Source organism: Protopterus annectens, chromosome 2.part1, assembly GCF_019279795.1.
Source record: "Protopterus annectens isolate FY-2018-M chromosome 2.part1, PAN1.0, whole genome shotgun sequence".
Taxonomy (NCBI): Eukaryota; Metazoa; Chordata; order Ceratodontiformes; family Protopteridae; genus Protopterus; species Protopterus annectens.
In genome coordinates this window covers 512878506-512894398 of record NC_056729.1, presented here as the reverse complement: position 1 = coordinate 512894398, position 15893 = coordinate 512878506, and the positions used below count along the sequence as shown (strand labels likewise).

Sequence of the window (15893 nt, the reverse complement as noted above, 5' to 3'; positions counted from 1 at the left end):
CCAAATGTAATGACTGCAACAGTGAAACATGAAGAACATAGTACAGTTGTGTACACTTACCATAAATGTAGATATTCAAGTGTATTCACTGCTGCAGTCCTGGTTACCCTCCTTCCAGCCCCTGACTTCACTTGACTATACTTTTCTTCTTTTTTAGTGTATTTCAGCTTTCTGGTGTATTTGCTTTTTGTTGGAGGTGTAACCGAACATATAATTGCTTTCCATTATAGGGGCACCTGACATCTGGGGCAAGAAAAACTGATGTAATGGCGTCGGCTGCATGTTTTATACACCTGACCTGACGTCATGGAAGAAGAGACAGCATACAACGCTGGAATCCAAGACTTTGATAGTCCGGGTGAGGGCTACCTGCAGGCAGATAACCCAAATGTAATGACTGTAACAGTGAATACACTCTAACATCTTCATTTATGGTAAGTGTACACAACTGTACTTTTGGCACCTCTGCTAGTCAGTATTTCTTTTGGGAAACTTGCCTTGCTGAAAATCTCTAACAAAGCATTTGCCACCTTTTCTGCCTCAATGGAGGGATTAGTGCCAGGTGGGACACCAGTGACAGGGGCGACACATCAGTGACTTGTTCACTCTGATCAAAGCAGTCAACTCTCTGAGTCATCTTTGGTCCCAGAGACTACTTCTAGTTAAAGTACTACAGCCGTGTGGTGTATCAGCAAGCAAGGGGGAACCAGTTTATACCCCCCCCCCCTCTGCAGACTAACCACATTAGAATAGGATATAGCTTAACAGCACAGGCTCTCACTCTACAGGCCTTTTACATTCAGAGCAACATTGTGTGGTAGATAAGCTGTGCCGGGACCAAGGCAGACACAAATGGAAAGTAGATCAGGGGATTTCAACATTTGATTCAACTGTGGGAAATTCCTCAAGTTAAACACACTGCCTGCAATTCTGAACAATCACATGGGTAAGGTTCTGTTCCAGGAGTCCATGCAAAAAGGCTTGGAAGACAGATGCTTTTTCTTTGCTTTGGACACAAATTTTCCTGTGTGCTTGTATATTCTTTTCAGTAATATCCAGGGTACTTTCGAGGAGTCTGAAGGAATTCCCCAAGAACATTGGAATGACTTCCTTCTGGCCCAGGCAGCTGTGGTTCTCCATTATTTTTGGAAATGGCCAGGGGCAACTACAGCAAGCTTCTTCCCAGACTGGATCTACTCGCACAAGAACGGGGGTGGGGGGGTGTGGGAAACCCTGACCCAAATCAAGTTCAATTGACTGTCTGGATAATAGGGTCTTATTTCCCTTTAGGCATTTGTTTACTGAGTATGTGCAGCAGTTACTAATTGAGACAAGAAAGCCTGCTATTAAAAAATTGTACATTAAAGGTTTTATAGTTTGTGCTAACAACATAACCAGCACCCATTCAGAGCTAGTTGATCTGTGATTTGCAGTATTTGAGATACTATCCCAAGGCCTTTCTTATTCAACTGTCTTGGTTCATTTATTCCCCATAAATCCTCCCCTTTCAGTGCGGTCTCATGTCAAAACTTTCCTGATAAGAGTTTTGCTTAAGTTGCCTCCAAGAAAACTGGTGTGCCCTCCTTGGAATCTTAACATTGTGTTAGAGAATTTAACACTTGCTTCCTTTGAACCAGCTAGCATGGCTCAACATGGAACAGTTTTACTGATGGCTCTGACCTCTGCAAGAAGCTATCAGAGTGCCAAGCTCTTATGATGAGTCAACCCTATCTCATTTTCCAGAGTTTCTTTGAGGCTTGCTCCTTTTATGTCGAAAGTGGTATCTGCATGTACATTCAGCGAAATATCCATCTCCGTTATTTTGCTAAACCTAAAAATGAGGGGGAGAGGATACTTCCTCCCTTGGATGCCTACGGACAACTCTGGTACTGTCTTAATAGAACTAAATCCTTCAGATCAGTTAAGTTGTGAAGGTAAGAATGGACAACCTGTGTCAAAACAGTCTTATTTCCAAGTGGTTGTCTAAAGCTTATATACATATATATATATATATATATATATATGTGTGTGTGTGTGTGTGTGTGTGTGTGTGTGTGTGTGTGTGTGTATATATATATATATATATGTATATATATATATATATATATATATGTGTGTGTGTGTGTGTGTATATATATATATATATATATATATATATATATATATATATATATATATATATATATATATATATATATATATATATATATATGTGTGTGTGTATATATATATATATATATATATATATATATATATATATATATATATATATATATATATACACGCAGGTTAAAGGGGCCCACTTCAACAGGACTTTCCTTTCATCTATGGGATTTGGGAAGTCTTGGATTGTAGAAATGTTTTAGAAACTACTGCTTGGTCCTTTGTACATACATTTGCAAAGCACTATGAGCTTTATTCCATTTCTAGGTCCAGATCAGGCTTTGCTAGGACCATTCTCCAGGGGATTCTGGTCTCCTTTCACCTCCCAAATGTAGATAGCTAAGATAATAGTGCAGTCATGTAAAGTGATTTTTACCATAAAAGTAGATGCTCGAATGATCATTGCTGCAGTAATTGTTCCCTTTCTCCAGTACTTTTGTTGTTTTTCTATGCCAGGATTTGGACATTTTTTGTTCCTAGGGTTGTCCTTTCAGTGCTCAGCCTCCCTCTCTGCTGACAGGAAAGTTCTGAAGGAGTTTGTGCCCAAACTTGCCTTTTTTAAGCAGTCCAGCTTGAGCTGCCTGACAGTTTGGGTGCATTGAAGTTGGCTTGAAGCTTCGAAAGCTGTCCAATTGTTATTTCTTTAAAAACACCATAAACAAACTACTAAGTGCAGAAGACAGCATATAAATGACACCGCATTCCAGCAGTAAAATTTTAAGCACTTTCGTCCCCTAGTATTGGAGACTTCAACAGAATGAACCAGATTTAAAAACACAAGGCAATTTAAAACATTCTTATAGCCACCCACTATTCAAAGTAACCAACAGAATGAAACTTCCTATTCCCTCGCCATGGAAACCGTACACAACAGGGTATTACATCAAATTACCAGCACAGACCACTGTTTGGGACCAACACAATGCAGATAAAATTCAAACACTTTTTTAAAACTTGAATCCATGGGATTTTTATATACAGTTAATTGATAAATTATCATTTAAGCCAGGCAGCTGAGGTACAGTCAATGGCAAGCTACCACTTCAACTCCCGGTAGTCTAGTCATAGATAACCAGGGCCACCCCTGGTGTTCGTTTTCCAGTTTTTCAATCCCCCAAAAGAAAGGAAATTATTTCCAGGAAACGTCACATTCTGCTTGGCTAATGCATTATTGGCATTTCCTCTTTGTGTGTGTGCTCGTAAATTCTATCTTTTAAACTCCTACGTGTTTTACCAATATAAAAACACTAATGCTGTTGACATTTAGCTAAATAAACTAAGCCTATCTCCGTGTCTGTAAATTGGGGTTAGTTTGATGGGGACTGATGGATGAAAAAGGATGGACCACTGAACTGCAAGGGTTACTCGCATGAAAAAACCTCGCTGGAGGTACCAAGACTATTGCTGCTGACAGAACCTAGTGCTCTCAGAATTATTTTTGCAGGAGATGCTGGCAAATCCAGAAGGATTTGTACCTGTTGTCTCAGAGATATTACCCTTTTTTTTGGGGGGGGGGTAATGCTGCTATCTGTGTAATTGTGTTAAATTGCGTTCCTATGAATTCCAAGTTCTGCACAGAAGTTTTGACTTTGCCATATTTACTGTGATACCCAAAAGGTTGAAGATCTGTAGTTGGTATTGTTAGTATCAAACAAGTTGATGCTTTGTTGGTGCAGTGTGCAGCCAATTATCCAGACATGGCAACACCTAGAATCCTTGTCTCAGGTGAGATACTACCACTGCCATACATTTGGTAAACATCCATTGGGCTGTGATGAGACCAAAGGGCAGGGCTCTGAATTGATGATTGGCTCCCTGCTGAATGCTGAACAAGACCCTTCTGAATGAAAATTTGAGCAAGTGATGATCTAGGAATTGATTCAGTTTTGGGAACACCTCAAATAGATCTGTTTGCCTCCTTTCAAAACAAGCATTTGAACGAGTTTTGGTTTAGGCTCCTTATAAGCAAGCCTGGAAAATAGATGCATTTTCATTTCTTTGGAAGAGAAAGTTCCCTTGAGCTTCCGTCTTTACACCAATATCCATGGTAATTCTGAAGACCCAAAAGAATGCCCTAAAAATCATTGTAGTGACCTCTTTTATGCCCCTGCAACATTTTCTCTCTTCTTATAGAATTGGCAAAGGGCAAGTACCACAAGCTTCCTCGTAGACTAGATCTATTCACACAAGACAAGAGGAAGTTTAATGCAACCCAGTGTATCAGCTTCAATTGATTTATATAGAAGATTCCATTTTAATACCTTTTAGGCAATAATTTCATGAAGACATGCAGCTAGTTCTGAAGAAGGCAAGAAAGCATGATTGTAGAAAATTCCCTGTTCATAAGTGGAAGCAGTTTCCAAGTTGATGCTCAGCCAATAACCTTTGTCCTATTGGGTGTTTTGTACCACTTGTTTAAATGTTTTCTCTGCCCTCACTTATTCCTCCATAAAGGTTCATGTTGCAGACATTTCAGCATGTCTACTAATGAATTAGTTTTTCACCTGCAATTTCTTCATAACCTGGTTCTTCCTTGGGGACCTCAGTTGTGTGCTGGAGAAACTGGCTGTCACCCTTTAGGACCTGTACATCAAGCTGATTTAAGGTTCATGATTTGAAAATTGTATTTACCATCATTGCTCTGACATATGCAAGAAGCGTGTTTGAGCTGCCAGTTCTCATAATGGTTGAACTCTTATTTGATTTTCCACAGAGACTGGTTCTGTTTAACCGATGCCCAAAGTGGTTTGAGTTCACTTTGAAACAAGCCATCCATCTCCCAATTTTCTACACAAAACTTCAAAAAACAGGGAGAGTGGATTGTATATATGGTGGATGTTCATGTTTCACTGTTGCAGTCCTCACATTTGGGTTATCCCTGCCAGGGTAGCCGGCCTGAATACCAGAGGCTTGGTATTTCTGCATCAGTTGCTGTCACTCCAGGACTGACGTCAGGTCGTCAGTGGTATAAAATCAGGCAGCCGACATTACATCAGTCTTTCTTGCTGAAGAGCCCAAAGCAGCTCGCATGAGTGCTGGTCAGCCGCTACCTGAGGTTTTCGTTTACAAATTGAAGTTGAAGTCTTCTAAAGCTAAGTACCCCATTGGGGATCCTTTTTTCTTGCTCTAAACGATGTCAGAAAAAGTTAACAATTGTCTCGCCTGTGGAAAGCAAATACCACACTTATACTTTCATTCTTACTGCGTCACTTGTTTGTTGGCCCAGACCACGGCGTCCCCCACTGTCGCTTTTGTGCTTTGTTCAATGCCAGAACTATACGTTGTCAGGCCCTTATTGTAGCTAGATATTTTCGCTCTCAGTCCTTGAATTCCGCTATGGCTTCGGTAAGCCATCTGACAACTGATGATCTGAAAAAGCGTAAGGATAAAGACAAGACCGTTCAGGTCCAAGACTGCCGAAGATGCTTCCGTTAAGCTAGTCGGCAGTTCTCCGGTCTTTAGGCGCTTTCCAGTGGCGACTGGTGACTTCAAATCAAAGGGGGGCTGCAGGAGACAGCTGAATGGGTGTGGTCAATGGGAAGGGGTGTGACCAACTAGAAAGGGGAGGAGCTATGTTCAAAACCACAAAAACTAACTTTAATTGAATACGCTGCCCTGGGTGCCAAACCGTCATTATGAGAGTCCAATCAAGACAAAAATAAGTGTAGAAGAATAAATATATGTCAATGCATTGGCTGCATGACAGCTTACTTAATATTTAGATGGAAACAAAAGGTTATGAGGCATGAAAAAATAAATTACTTTTTAAATACATTACTGGAATGCCAGTCAAAATCAAGTATAAGAAAAACAAGCAGCACTCAACTCAAACCACTTCTCCTTGCACTGCATTTCTAATTATAATTTATATTCAGCTTTATTAAAGTACCAAGTAACATGCTGAAAGTAGAAATCTCTGTGATGCCCCCACTTGTAAAAAATGTTTCTTATCTAAAAAAGACCTGCTGCCTGACTATCTACTTGGGGAAAACATGATCAAAGTAAAAAATGAAAAGCAAAAAAGAAACAAGCTCAAGATACATTTCTTAAAGGATTCCTGTACAGGTTATGGACCACACATGATTGGCATTCTGTTTAGTTTACGTGTAAAGCCTGTAGAGATGACTGGAAGTCTCCAACAAGTGTAATGAGCTTTTTAAAATAATGTAATCCTGTCCTTCAATACCAAAGTCTTATACATTATCTAGTTAAGTATTCTCTGCATGGCAACAACAGAAAGGCTTTCAATGTTGGCTATTCTTTAACAGTATGCTTATTAAAGCTTACTTGCATCTTACGATCTCCGACAAGCTTACCTTATGGTCATTAAAGCATTACTACTTAAACACAGAGCAACAGGCACTTTCTGAGTAATAAGCATAAATCAACAGTACAACAATATGACAGAAACCAGACCATTCTGCAAAATCAAGGACAGATGAAAAGCCACTGTAGTACTTGTGTCTACCTTGGATGGGGGGACACTCTGCACATTTACACTGCATAACTACTCCTTGTCTTGCTTAGACACATCCAATGTCACTACATGGGGGAGTGGGGTGCAACAAGTATGTCAATTTGAAATGTCTCTGGCTGACTGTGATGGCCCTGACACATTTGTCATACCTCTCAACCTCAGAGCAAGAAATCTGGACAAAGCCATACATAGAAGTGGGACAAAGGCCCAAAAATAAGGACAATTTTTAAATATTGCTCATATAAACTTAGAAAGGTAATAGAATAGGTCTTGCATTAGTATGAATTTTCTGAAGGGTACGAAATCTGAAACTCAAATGTCTGTCATTATTTTATAACTTCAGTCTTTAAATGATTTGTCACTATTTTGCCAAAAAAAAAAAACCCACAATTTTATGAAAAATGGACCAAAGATGTGATGCGCAAATATAAAATAGCCACACAATACAGCTGGGAACCTGTCAAAGGGGGGACACTTTAATATTAACTTGCACGTAATCTATAACTTTGATTATTACAGTTATTTCTTAATTGTAAACCCTCCATGTTTTCTTCCAAAACTGCTATTTTGCGGAGGGATTATTAGGGGGAAGAGCAACATTTTGAGCCAAAATCGGGGACAGGTGAGAGGTTGGCTATGCCTAATTCTATAAAGCAATTTATTTGCATGTACCTCTCAACCTGTTAATGCAGTAAATCTGGACAAGGCCAAATATATTGGGGGAACGTATAAACAGTACTAAAAATTGCTCTTGTATAAACTGAGACAGTTGATAGAATAACAGGTCTTACTTTAGCGTGCATTTTTGTGAAGGTTATGAAGTCTGAAACTCAGTGTATCATTATTTAGTGACTTAATTCCTAAATGATTTGCCAGAAAACCACAAATTTTATGAGGAACAAACCAAAAATAAGAAGCAAAAATCTATTCATTCTTTGAAAATCTGGACAGTTGGGAGGTATAGTTCAGCTGGGCCTGTCTGTTTGCCGCCCTTCCCCCTCACAAAAATCATGGTCGAATGGAGCCTCTGCAGCCATTCCACTGATCCATTACTTGGCTATTTCACTCCATTTACCATAAACACTAATGTGTGCATACTGCTTTACTTCTATGATGATTTGGACTTCATTTGAAAGTTTTATTTTGCATTTTACAGCACAAACACTAAGACATCTGCTAAACAAAGCAATGCAGGCTCACAATGAAAACAGACTTGGCATTAAAACTTCTCTGCTCTTGAAGCTCACATTCATTGAAACAGCATTGAAACCCACATTCAAAGGAAATACATTTTGCCAGTGGCAGATAAAGATTAATTTTGGGCTGTTTTCAAATCATAGGCCCCTTGCATATAAAACATGCATGAGCTATTTGATACACTTTCCTGATTGTACTAAATTATAGTCCTTGTGCAATACAGTACAGTTGTTAGAGGGCGTTTTCAATTTGTTTTGAACATTTTTCCAGTAAGCAATGAAACAAAATGCATGCACCCATAATGACAAAACTGCCCAGTTCAGAACATTTCCATCATAAAAGTCTACTCAAACTTCTACAGTCCACCATTATCAGTAAATATGCACAATTCTACAGTCCACCATTATCAGTAAATATGCACAATTCTACAGTACATTTTCAGTAAATATGCACAATTCTAAAGTCCATTATCAGTAAATATGCACAATCTCTGAAGAAGTAAAAGTCATCTAAATAATTCCACATTAAAGAAATCTGTAACTAATGAAGAGGTTGCTGCTAGCAAACACCTTTATATTTCATGGTTTCATCGAAAAATAGTATCTTTTGCCTCTGAGGAATAAATTGCCTATATTACATTAAAAAATGATAAGCTGGTAATATTGCAAGAGGAAATGGATGGCAAACTGATAACAGGCTCATAGTTAGTATCTTCACCAAGGAGGACTTTCTCAGTACGGCAGCATCCACCCCTTGTGGGAGTAGAACCCACAGCCTTCTGCATCAAAAACAAGTACACAACCTGTTGTGCTATTAACAATGCAAGCAGACTCAGCATAAGCAGCACTAAACTTCTGTTCCCCTGCAGCTCTCAGCTCCTTGTAAAATCTACTCGGTGTTCAACTGCATTTCAACTTTGCAGCACAAGAAATCTGGAAAAAGCCAAACTTTATTGGGGGGGTCAAAAGCCCAAAAAACAGGGACACATTAAACACTGCTTGTATAATCTTGGAAAGTTGCTAGAATAAAATGCTGTGTTACCACCATACATTTTACTGCCAAGGTCACTGTGCAAAACAGTCAGAGCAACATACCACTATGCCAAATCAGCTGCTTTGTGAAAGAGAGGAAGACTGAAACTCAAATGGCTATCATTTAGTGAATTCAATTCTCACCATAGCTGTCAACCTCTTGGTACAAAACTACTGGACAAACCCAGTAATGAGGGAATACAGCCCTCAAACATATTCAGTGAATTCAGTTCTTGCCATAGCTGTCAACCTTGGCACAACAAACCTGGACAAAGCCAATAATGGGGGAATATAGTCCCAAAAATAGGGACAAATTTCAAATATTCATCTTATAAACTTAGGAAATTGCAAGAATAAAAGGTTGTGTTACTATAATTTTTCTGAAGAATATGAAGTCTGAAATTCAAATGCCTGTCAATTTTACTTCTGACGGAGAGGTCCAGGGAGAAATACTGCAGGCACATGTCTTTGTAAAATAGCAGGACACCAGAGCAAATCCACACAAACACAGGGAGGAGATGCAGACTCCACACAGAAGGCACCCCAGCCAAGAATCAAACCAGAAAACCTATGCATGTGAGGCAACAATGCTACCACTGCACCATCAAATATGTAAGGAATGAAACATTCAGAAACCTGAAGTCTAAAATTCAAATGCCTATCAATTTTATTTAACATTTGTTAACCAGGACAGTCTGACTTGGAACAAAACAACAATTTTCAGCAGAGGCCCAAGAAGAAATAATGCAGACGTGTCTTTGTAACATGGGAGGACACAAAACCAAATCCACACAAACACAGGGAAAAGATGCAGACCCCATACAGAAGGCACCCCAGCCAAGATTCAAACCTGAGAATCTGCAGCTGTGAGGCAACAATGCTACCACTGCGCCATCAAATATCAAGCATTTACGTATTTAGAAACCACAGATATTATGAGGAACAGAACAGATAAAATATGAGGCAAATATCTGCAAATTTTTTGCAAATGGTGTTGGGTAGGGAATTCGGGCCCTTAACACCTGCATACAAGGTACAGGGTTCAAGCCTGAGGTATTCCCTACCACCACACCATGAGTCTGCTCTAAATAAACCCACACCATATACCCCGTACCTGTCCCCAGTGCCTCCTACTTCTGCCCTTCTAAATCATGAATGCTTTCAGTCAGTATTAATGACAGACATTAGAGTTTCACAGTTCATATCCTTGCGTACATCCGTGGTAGTTCAAAAATTGTTAGACTAGCAACTATCACAGTTTGCAGGATGTGTAATTTAAAGCTATCACTGATTCTGTCCTGTTTTGTGTTAGAAAGTTGAGATGCTTGCCTAATGCCCCCTGCTCCTCCCCCTCATACATCAATAACTATTACAGGCATTGAATAATGCCCATTATACACCATACATGTTAAAATGATATACTAAATTATCAATTAATGCAGTGGGTTAGTGCTGAGTTTTAATGCTGCAAGAGAGCAGAGTTTAAATCTTTTTGCGACCCCTTTTGTAGTTGCCTTTTAATGATTTTGTTAACCCTGTTTTTTTTTGTCTGGTATCTTTGTTGTCTAGTGGAGGTGCAGAGGTCTACTATATGGTAGTTGAGTACAGTGTTGGAATCACTATTAGTCTGTCTAAGGCACTGTACTTAATGGTTATCCCTAGTTTCTAGTGGTTCCCTACCACGTTGTTTTTTTTTTTAAATGTGTCTTTAGGGTATAAAAAATAGAGTATCCCTGGTGTCTGGTGTTCCCCCTCCTAATCCCCATTTTAAGTGCGATTAAGACACACAGTGATGAATAATCCTTGGCATCTAGTGTGTGTAATATTTCATAATTTTCTGTAACAGTTCGAATGCAATTGTATATAAATAATTGTTTCTTATTTTGTATAAAAATATTTTTTGCTGTTTCATTATTTCTTAAGAGGATAAACTCACACTGTACAAGTGTCTCTTTACAAGGAATTGAAAAGGCTACTGATATGACAGATTCCTCATTGCATACATTCCTATTTATGCAACACTACCTGCCTCAAGTAGCTTTTAAAATTAAAAACATTTGCCTACTTACTGTGGAAACCGGTGCTTTTACCTAATACTCCTAAATACACCCTAGAATGTTGCCCCTTCAGTGCTTGCTCCCCAATGTCTGGAATTTTGTTTGTTACTAGCAGAAGTTCCCTTCTTTTAGTGTTTTCAAGTCTAGTTTAAGAGAATACTGTATGACAGAAGCTATTTGAAGCTGTTTCTGACTGTGTCTGCTCCTTTAGTATTTATGACAACTATATTAGAGCTCCAAATAACTGTACTGACATATCTGTCCATATCTGTCATACTGACAGATAATGATCGGTCCTGCAGGTACAGTTTTAATTTTGGATTTGTTTAAATGGTATAAGATGTTTGTTCACGCCTTGCAGTGAAGTATTGCTTGTACATTTTAAATCTGCTTTACCATATTTCTAATTGTGACAGGTTCAGCTAATCTAAACATATTTATCTGAAAACAACAAACAAACACAAAGAAAAACAAATAAATACCTGAAGCCAAAATGACTACTGACAAAGATATTTTGATATCCATGTTCGAGTAAGGTCCTCCTTTGTTTGTTATTGTATCTGGTAAAATCAAAGCATTCAACAAATCCATCAGAACAAAATCTGCAGAGTCTTGATACCCCCCCCCCCCCCCACACACACACACACACACACACACCATTGTCTTGTCTTATAAAAAGGAAGCTGGCTGCTCGTGAAATAGAAGCTTCCAACACCAGTCAAAATTCTCACTTAAGGATCATTTTATCAATACCCTTACTGCCTACTTTCCAACAAACTCAGATCAGTCCTATCTCACTACATGTTTTGATTACAGAATAGCATTGACCCTGATTTCACAATTTTTGCCTCATAGATTTTATAACAATCTCACTCTTAAGAATTTATTAAAAAAAAAGCATCCCCAAGTTGGAGTAAGAACCACTCTTTTATACTGTATGCATTCTAAATCTAAAGGTTTCACAGCTGTCAGAACAAAGTATTTGAACCAATACAGTGTCCATCTTAAATGGCTATTGAGGACACACACATACAAACAAGCAGTTGATTCTTTTTTTGATAGAAACAAATGTGTTTTAAAGCTAGCTGATCAGCACAGTACTCTTGCATCTGTGAATGAAAGCTTTGTCACTAAAATATATTGCTTGACATGATCTTAAACTGCTTAATGATAGCTTTGTCAACAGCAGCATTCTGAATATGTGTTTAAGCTGCTTTAATAATGTATCTGCAGACATATTTGCAATCCGTTATTGCATTGAACCTGATGTGTTATGTAACAAAACTGTAGCATTATAAATGCAAAATGAGGAAGTGCTTCTCCTATGAGTGGGTGAATTATAACTTGCCCTAAATCGGAAACACACACACACACACACACACACACACACACACACACACACACACCTTCTGAAGACAGCGACCGCCCGACCATGTCTGCACCTACCTTCTGAAGCTAGAGATGACAAACCTGCAGGGAAGCCACATAATCCAACAGAACCGATCGCTCTACGGCGCCAGCGCCAAATCTGAGAGCTGAGAGAGAGCTCTCAGCTCATTCCTCATTGGTTCTGACTGCAAGGAAAGCAGTCCGGAGCTCCTCTGTTCTGTGCGGTCGTTGACCGCACAGATTTCTGGGTACCCTACAGCACAGGTTGCTGGGTACCTGTTTTTCTGCATTCGGACTGCCGATAAAGGCAGTCTGACTAGATTTTCTGTTTCACGGACTGTTTTTCCTTTTTTTTTTCTATGTGGGAGGGCTGCAGACCGGCAGTCCGATAGGACGAGCCGCCCCTGGCGTTTTCCCAGCCCCTGATGCCAGCTTCTGTGGATTCTCAGGCCGCTACTGAGACCCTTTCAGAGTGTGGTATGCAGCGAGACTCTTCATCGACTAAGGATCCTGCGGATGTCTCTAGCTTGGATGGGTCCAGAGCCGCTGAGCAGGTACCGGCTTCCGGGGAAGTACTTCACACTACCGATACTCGACACAGACCAATTTCTTTTGCATCTACAGTTCTTTCGAAAATTACTGTGTTTCTAAGACCCAGGGTACGAACCCCACCCAAAAAACAGACCCACGCTCAGGCACCTGCTTCCTTGCCTCATTCTCAAATGGTTAAAATGGCAGAAGACCTTATAATGCTTATCAGGGGAAGCCAGGCTACCCCTTTCAAAAGAAAGAGACTTGTCTCTAGTAGTTTTATCTGAACAGGAATCCGATGACTCAGATGCATCTGAATATGAGGATTTGCAACCCCTCCCTGCTTAAGACTATTCCGATGCAGAGGAATCCATCCCTTCAGCCTCTCCACCTGAGGACTTTTCCTTTGGGGAAACTCTACATACTTTAAGGGAACATTTCCAATGGGAATGTCTGGACTACCCTCAGTCAAAAAAGAGACTCTGGGATTTCTTAGATCTTCCACAGCACAGATCTTTGGCCATCCCTCCTGTCCTGGATGTTGTGGATAATGTTTTTATGGACTCCAGTCTGACCCCTGACAACCCTCCCTTCTGCTCCCAGGAAACCTGACAGGTACTATAGAGTCCCTGACTCTCTCAAATTTCTTTTTAAAAATTCTACTGCTGACCCCGAGGTCATCACTCAAGGACCTAAAGCAATCAAAGCAACTTCAACTGAGAATCCCACCCCCTCAGATAGGGATTCCCAAGCATTAGACAGATGGGGTAAAAAAGTATGCACCTCTGCTACTCTTGCTATTAGAGCATTAAATTGTCAGTTCCATATGCTGAAATATCAGCAACATACCATGGAACTCCTCAAACAAAAAATATCTTCTCTCCCTGCTTGTGCAGAAGATAGTTACAGGAGATGATGCATTCTGCAAGTCAAGTAACTAAGCGCACCTTACAGTGTGGTTTTGATGCCCTAGAAGCATCTTTCAGGGCAGCAGTCACTGGTTCTGTCCTTAGAAGGCATGCTTGGCTTAAGGGACAGCCTTACCCAGACCATGTCAAATTCAAATCATTGGACGTAGCCTTGCACAAAGACAACTTATTTGGCACCAAGGCAGAAGAGGTCTTAAAAAAGATGAAAGAAAAAGCTAAATCTATGCAGACAGTCAGACGTCTTACAGGTTCAGCAGGCATTGCCCCTCCAAGCACTGGTCCTTTCCTTCCCCATCCAGGCCAGCTCAGCCCAGACCCAGAGGAAGCAAGCCTCCCCCCCCCAGACAGCCCCAGTGAATGCAGAGATTAAAGCAATGGAGTTCCTCCTCTTCAAGACCAGGGAGTGAAAAGCCATCCACTTATGGTAAGAACTCACAATGACTTTACACTTCCACCCCATCCTTCTGCCCACATGCTCTTGTCCCTAGTAGGAAAACTCTCCTTCCACGCAAACAACTGGGCCACCATTACCAACGACCTCTGGGTCCTCAACATAGTGTCCCAGGATACAAATTTTATTTCCACACACTGCCACCCCCAAAAGCGTTCCCTGATCTTCCCCCAAACCAGTGGGCAAAGGTCAAAAAAGCAAGTCCTTTCCTTGCTGTCTGAGGGTAATAGAGCATGTTCCTGCAGAACAGATAGGCCAAAGTTTCTTCTCCAGACTCTTCCTGGTAGCCAGAAAAGAGGGCACATGGTGCCCCATCCTCAATCTAGCCATTCTAAACACCTTTCTGGTGATACCAAAATTCAAAATGCTCACCCTCCAGCAACTTACTACCTATGCTTTCCAAGGATGCTTGGCTAGCCGCCCTAGACCTAAAAGAGGCCTACCTACACATCCCAATCAGGGAATAATGCAGGATATATCTACATTTCAGGGTAGGATCATTGCACTTTCAGTTCTCTGTGCTTCCCTTTGGCTTATCCACTGCTCCCAGTGTTTTCACAAAGTGTCTGGCTCCCGCCATTGCTTTTTGCAGACAAAGGAATATACAAATTTACCCATACTTAGACAACTGCCTGATTCAGACAGTCAGGAAAAGCTGCTAAAGCACCTGACCTTTGTAAAGGACCTGCTGACCTCCCTGGGATATACTATCAACGAAAAGAAATCCAAACTAGTACCCACACAAAAAATTGTATTCCTGGGAGCAAGCCTGAACACAGCATCCGAGATGGCATTCCTTACACCAGAAAAACAATTCTAACAGCTTACTTCTGTCAACTAGCCACCAGGACCCAGTTATCTGCAAGAACAATCCTGCAAGCTCTAGGGTTCATGGCTTCTTGCATTCTACTCATTCCATATGCCAGACTGCATATGAGGAAACTACAATGGTACCTAAAAAGCCTTTGCTGTCAGCACTCTCAAGACCTGGAAACTCTTACTCCAATGATGCCTTGTCTAAGGAAAGATTTACTTTAGTGGGCAGCAGCATGCTACCATAACAAGGGACTTCCCTTCTCACTACCCCATGCCACCCAGACCCTCACCACAGATGCATCAGACTATGCCTGGGGTGCACACCTGGACGGCAAGTGTATTCAGGGCCAATGGAGCCCAAATCAAATACATCTGCATATCAACCAAAAAGAGATGTTAGCTGTTCACGCCCTGACAGTTTTTAGACCCCTACTCTCCCCGGGGTCTCTACTGATCAAAACAGACAACACCATGGTGATGTGGTATGTCAACAAGCAGGGAGGGACCCACTTTTATCCTCTCTGCAGGCTCGCCATGACCCTTTGGTACATGGTCTCAGCCATGCAACTACACCTGTTGGCACAATTCCTGCCAGGTTCTCTAAACTCTCTGGCAGACAACTTAAGTAGAAACCTGCTAGACCCACACGAGTGGCAGCTAGACCAAAGAACCTTCTCCCTTGTAACCCAGAAATGGGGCATTCTGAAAGTTGATCTCTTTGCCTCCCAGTCCAATCATCAGTTCAGCAAAATCTGAACTAGGGAACCTCACAGCAAGGCCTGGAAAGTGGATGCTCTATCCTCCCAGTTGGTAAACCTCTCAGTCTATGCATTTCACCCTCTACCATTTATT

The 15893-nt window shown here is 40.7% G+C and overlaps 1 protein-coding gene across 1 annotated transcript in view; it reads left to right on the top strand.

Annotated features, from left to right (window-relative positions):
* The window catches only part of TACC3 (transforming acidic coiled-coil containing protein 3), a 1197606-nt gene that overhangs the window by 669931 nt on the left and 511782 nt on the right, over nt 1-15893 (top strand). The gene's annotated exons all lie outside the window — the stretch shown is intronic.